Raw genomic sequence first — 6,195 nt, forward strand, 5'->3', positions numbered from 1 at the left:
ACTTACAATATAAATGGAGAAGGAGGAGAGCAGACTGCAGAGAGCTCGAGCATACGAAGTTATGCAATGGACAGTAACATTAATCCGCATGTACTACCTCAATTACAACTTCTAGAACTAAACGCACCAATAAACTTTGAGCTTCCTGGCCCCAACATCACAGTGGCGAAAACGATTAAATTAGCGAAACAAAGCCCCGAAATTGATGATAACGTTCTCTTGCATACGATTCGTAAAAGAGGTAATAAATATGATGTAGTACAGATGGAGGTAAACTTTGCAAGTAGAAATGATTGTAAAGAAGAAAACCTGCGCTTGCATCCATATGTCTTTTGTATAACGATTGCGAAGAAGGAGTGTGATGGGTGTAATAATGTAATGGCAGGCTCAGCACTTGTACAAAACGATGAGCTGATTGGCATAGTAAGCGAACGAGTTACATGTGACCCTTCTAAGAGGATATTATGCGCCAATGTCTACGAAGTTCGTAACTGGATTAAATCTACTGCGGGAATCAGAGAGTCTAGGGAATGGTCATTGACTTCTAGGTTGGCGCTTGCTATTTCTGATTTGATGGATTTTCTCATCGGTACTAGGTTGTAGAGAAAGTTCGCTAAGTTAAACTTGGGCTTTTTTTCATCCAAAATTTATTGTATTCTTGTATATTTGTTATTATCATAAATTTCAGTAATATTTTCTGTTGCAAATACACATTAATAATAACAAAAAATAAATTCAAAAACAAGTTAAATAACATTATTGCTAAGACATCCGTAGTCAATAGTATTCTGAACGAAAGTGAATTTTTCAAGTAGATTATATCAGCCCGACTGACGGTTGGTTTTGCTTGGTTTTTCATTTTCAAAATTTCCATGCGAAGAAATATCAGTTGAGGGGAAAAGTTGGGATAAAAAAGTTTAAACTTCCGGAACTTAGCTTTCCGGAACCGGCTAGCTATGAAAATGCCGGCGTTTTGCTTATATTTGTACTGCAAGCAGGGCATCAATAACAATGAAGTCGTTTGTAGATATCCCTGATATTTAATGTATATTGAACGAACGGCCACAACTAATTTTGATATATTTACTGCGGCGATGACGGAACTATCGCCAAAAATTACCCCACGAATCACTATAACGTTTTCTTTTTTTCTGTTTTAATTTTTTTTGCTGCCGGTTGAACCATGAATTTATTGTCGTATTATTTAAAACTCAGTTCTATATAATTGTCGGTCATTTTGCTTTCTTCTCTTTTTTTTTTTTTTTTTTTCTTGAAACAAAGTCGTATCCAAAAAACATAAGATATCGTTTCGGAAGAGCGAAACCTGCAGCTGCGTGAGATAATATTTTCTGCTTGGTCTGTAAACCTCATTATAAGCAAATTATGCTCACTTCTAAAAAGTATCTGCACTTATCGACTGATAGTGTAAAAAAATTTTAAAAATCATACCTCGTTTCCATATAAATGCTCAGTTTCCACAAGTATGCTTCTATACGCTATCATGCAACCATAAGCAGATAAAAAGAGCGAGTACCAAGTCGGGATACTCGAACTCATCACATTGCGGAGAATCGCTAGATATGACCAAAAGCTATTCCGGACAGCGCGTTGTAGGCTTGGGGGAATACCAAGGTTGCAAGGTATTAGCATATAGTCCTTGCAATCAAGTATTTTGCAAGCAAGTATCGTTTGCGATAGTGCATGCCTTGGTAGACAAGGTCAGCTACTTCAGGCATATCACGATCTTTAAGTTCAGGCACTCATCATTGCCCTCCAAGCCTGCATTCCGTGCATAAACACTCCAGGCTGCGATCCCCCCTTTTACCGTTTCTTTTTGCCTGATCACTAATCTAAGCAAATATAATCCACGTGATTGGGAAAAGTTCACTTTTTTTTGTCAAAACACTACCATTCATCTATTTTCCACAACTGCACTTAGTGTGTGGCCCTCTCCGGAAAGATACGAACGTACCCGAAATAGAGTCTTGCAATTTTTCATGCGAAGCCTTTGATATCAAAATATTTGTCATGCAAAGGACATGTGCACAGGAAGTGTGCCGAAAACTGATCGCATTCAATTCAAATCTTCGGCATTTATTTGATGGAGGAAAATATTGTAGTGATTTTTATGGTGAAATATTAAAAATTTCAATACCTTTGGATCTTAAAAGTTTTTTCTTGGCTGAGCGGTTTTAAAAATGATCCAATCCAATGCATTATCAATTCATTATCAATAGGACATTTCCGTAGACAAGAAGCACGTCAGTGTACCAGATTTCCAAAAAAAAAAAAATCGCAAGCAATCATACAAGGGTAGGCACGCAAAAGGCAGTCTTCAATCGCTTGAGAGTGCGGTTAATTTTAGGTCGCTCCAGATGTTGCATACATCCTTACAAGCTTAAAACCTACCTCCAAATACACCTTTATAAAGAATCCACAAAATAGGTCCTCGAAGTTATATTTACACTCTGGTCATAGAACAGTTAGATTGTATTCTTTATGCTAATGCAGGGAAAATGAAAAGAAAAAGAAAAACAAAGTAGTAAGGAGTAATTTCCATTGAAAATTGAAAAGTGAATTCACAATGAAAACGTTTTGTGTAATCAAATACGACGATCGTAAGAAAATCAGAGTTTCATTCACTAACTGTCTTCAGGCCGTAGTCTCCGCAAATCACAAGGTATGCTGTTACTGAAGTAAATTGAAAGCGTACACCGTAGTCTTAAATAAACAAGGAATAATAGAAGATCGCTCCGCTCCGTTCCGCTCCGCTTCAATTGAAGACAAAAGCGAACAAACTCTGGCGATAAGATTTAAACTTATGAAATTGCAAACGCCTTAAGGCAAAACGCATAATTTTTGCAACTAAAAGACAAATTAAACGAAAAAAGACAATTTGCGCTCTTCCTCTTCTTTTTCTTCTCTTTTGCTTATACGGTGAGATGAGAAGACTGACAGTGCACTGTATTATGTTGAAAGCCACGTGCATTGCTATGGCGTGGCGATGATGGGCATCTGCGGGGAAAGTGAACAAAGCAAACAAAGCAAACAAGAAACAAACAAATCGAGTAATTTTGTAAAAATCTCACTGACCACACAGAGTGGGCGTGTGAAATAAGGTTCTCATGTTCATGTTAAATAGAAAAGACAAAAATTTGAAGCAATCTACATACAGTACACACAAACACAAACACACACATACACACACACACACACACACACGCATACGCAATCATACTCATTGACAAGAGACGGGGCAGACACAACGACGAGTAGCGTATGCAACGCTTTGAACGAGCGGACCGATAGAACGAAAAAAGCCAAGTTTATTTATTTAGTCTTTAAGCTGCGTGTTTGGATTTTCTTTTCGTACTTTTATTACATTTTGGGAGAAAATTAATACCACTATGGCATGATCATGATAATCATTATTAGTTACTTTGTCCGAAAGTGTATATGTATGTGTGTGTGTGTGTGTGTGTTTGAAATTAAATGATAGCCAAGTTATTTACCGTTTTTCTCTCCTTTTCTACTTATTTAGTTTTCATTATTTTCTATTTATTTTTATTTTTTTTTTTTTTTATTGTCTATTTTTGCTTTCTTTTGTTTGTATTTTCTTTATAAACCATAATAATGTGGCTAGAATTGCATTTCATTCGTATAGCTTTTAGGCTATTAAGGCTGTTAAGACAGACAACAGCATTGGCTAGTGTAGGTGCTTACGTATGTTCACGCAGTATCCAGTATGTGCTAGGTGGCCATAGTTCAACTGGCATCTTCTACTTCTGCATTTAATGCAATGTAAACAATTTTTCCTCTTTTTTTTTTTCTTATGCGAGAAAAAAAATAAATAAATAAAAGAATATATTACATCTTACGTGTGTTTGTGTGTTTCGAATTTTTTTTGGTTTTTTTCTTCTTTTTTATTCTCACCTTTATCTAGACACAATTGATGTTTTTTTTTTTTTTTTGTTTTGCTCTTTTCTTATATTCTCGTCTGTGCAAAAAAAAAAAGAAAAAAAAAATCTATTCTTTTCAGGTCAGCTGTGAATGTGTTCGTCTTCGCATTCAGATGTACGTAAGCAGCTTAGTGCTGTTAATGCATTTTTTGTATTGAATTTCATTTGAAACTTTTAGTTATCTATTCTAGTGGCTTATGAAAGTGTAGGCGTGTTTAATAAATTAATTGAAGAATTCTTTTGTGCAAATAACGCACTAAGCATAGTGCGACATACGGTTTTTGCGGCAAACACTTTACACATTAACTTGATAAAGATTTTTTATAGAAGCTTAGACAAAAGCTTTTCGTTAAATTTTCTATATTTTTTCTTTTTTTTTTATGTATTATGTAAAGATCAACAGCCTGAGATCAAGTATGGAAGCACGCAAGAGTTTGAATTAAGGATAAAAACTATCCTCAATGGAAATTAATTGTCTTTATTCCTTTTGAAGACGACCCCGATATACCCGTTGTGAGCTTGTGACACTAGCATTTGCTTTCCCGGCTTTTCTAATTTATAAAGAGAATCAAGGAAAGATGAGTAAGATGAGTATCAATCCAGTCGTGAAAGTCGTGTACATATTCAAAAAGTTTTATTCTTCGGCAACTCCAGTTCCACAAATTGCCTCTCACCCCCAAATACAAGGGTAAGAAAACTAAAACAGATTTCGAATACTCTGACGGTCACTGCATCGTTTTGTCCACAATTTCTTAATAGAGAACACCCTACAACATTTGTGGCGCGAGGTTATATTAGATGTGTGGAAATGTGTACATCTTACTAAAGGACTAGGAAATAGGGCCACCTTTTATCAGAATCACTTTCTGAGTCGATCTAAGCGTGCTTGTCTGTCCGTCTGTCCGTCATTTATTCTTATTTTCAACTTACGAGTTTTCATGTCTTGATGGACTTTAGTACACTGACGCGTTTTTCCCCCAGGGCCGAACGTTAGTGAACATGATTCGGACTTTACAACTTTTTCACTCACTTCCTGTATAATTTTCAACACTCGTTACATATATAAATTAATAGAAGGTATAATGCGAATAACAAAATGATGTTTGGCAGTTAATTTAATAGTCGGCCGTGGCCGAGTATAATGTTTATTATTTTTTTTTTTTTTATTTTTTTTGCTCTTTTTTCAATTCAGATACACGCAAACTATTCTCGTAAATATCTGCTTAGATGAATATTCGCCCATTACTTGCTAGGTAACTAAGGTTGGGAAAAATTTCCCGCAACTTAATCTTGAAAGAATCAAAAATCATTCGTACAAGGTGGACCTACTACGTCACTTGAAAATTGATCTTAAAAGTGGTTCATGTCTTTACAAACCTTGGCGAGAAATGTTACGATGCCTTTTGATGGCAGATGAGCAGCCTAGTAAACGATTAAAAGGTAACGCATATTATGACCGACTTATTTTTGAATATTCGCACATCTCATGAGAAGTAAACTTAAGCAATTCATACGAGTTGGTAAATTTTAAAGCTACGGCCAATAGTGAAGGGTCTGCATTTTATGGCAATGTTGCTCATAAAACACGTGTTGTTTATAGGCTTAAGGTATAATGCTCAAGTCAAAACAAATTAGGCAGTGTATGCATTTTGGAAAATGCAAACAAAGCAAAACGAAAAGAAAAAGATGTAAAATAAAGTCCAAAAATATACGTGAGTTCAAGATGTGACTGACTGATCAACGTCAACGGAATTGCAGATGAACGTACAAATGATCATAGACTAAAGCTAAGGCGACTAAAGCAGCCTCAGTCAGCAGTTTACTGTACTCATCACATATGTCAATAGTGAATTTGCACATGATCGCGGCATAAAAGCAATACATATACGAACGTCTCTTATATGCGTTTTGTTAGTTCCGCGCGAACATTCATCTGCATGCGGTTATAAATTAAGCTACCGAAGACACACCGCCAGACCAGGTCGGAGCACAAGCAAGTACTACTGTACATCGTCGTAGTGATGCTGGGTATGCAGTCTTGTGTACCGCAATCAATGAGTTTTGATTTTTTTTCTTAAAGTCTTAACCGTAAACTAAACACAAAGTGAAGATGCAATGGCAAACAAACTAAACCCGAAAAACGTAACACGTTTCTCAACTATGAACTTTGACAAAATACGTTGTTTTCCTACCATTGTTTTACTAATTTTTAAATTTATTACACATATACGAAAAC

Source organism: Glossina fuscipes, unplaced genomic scaffold (genome assembly GCF_014805625.2).
Source record: "Glossina fuscipes isolate IAEA_lab_2018 unplaced genomic scaffold, Yale_Gfus_2 112, whole genome shotgun sequence".
NCBI lineage: Eukaryota > Metazoa > Arthropoda > Insecta > Diptera > Glossinidae > Glossina > Glossina fuscipes.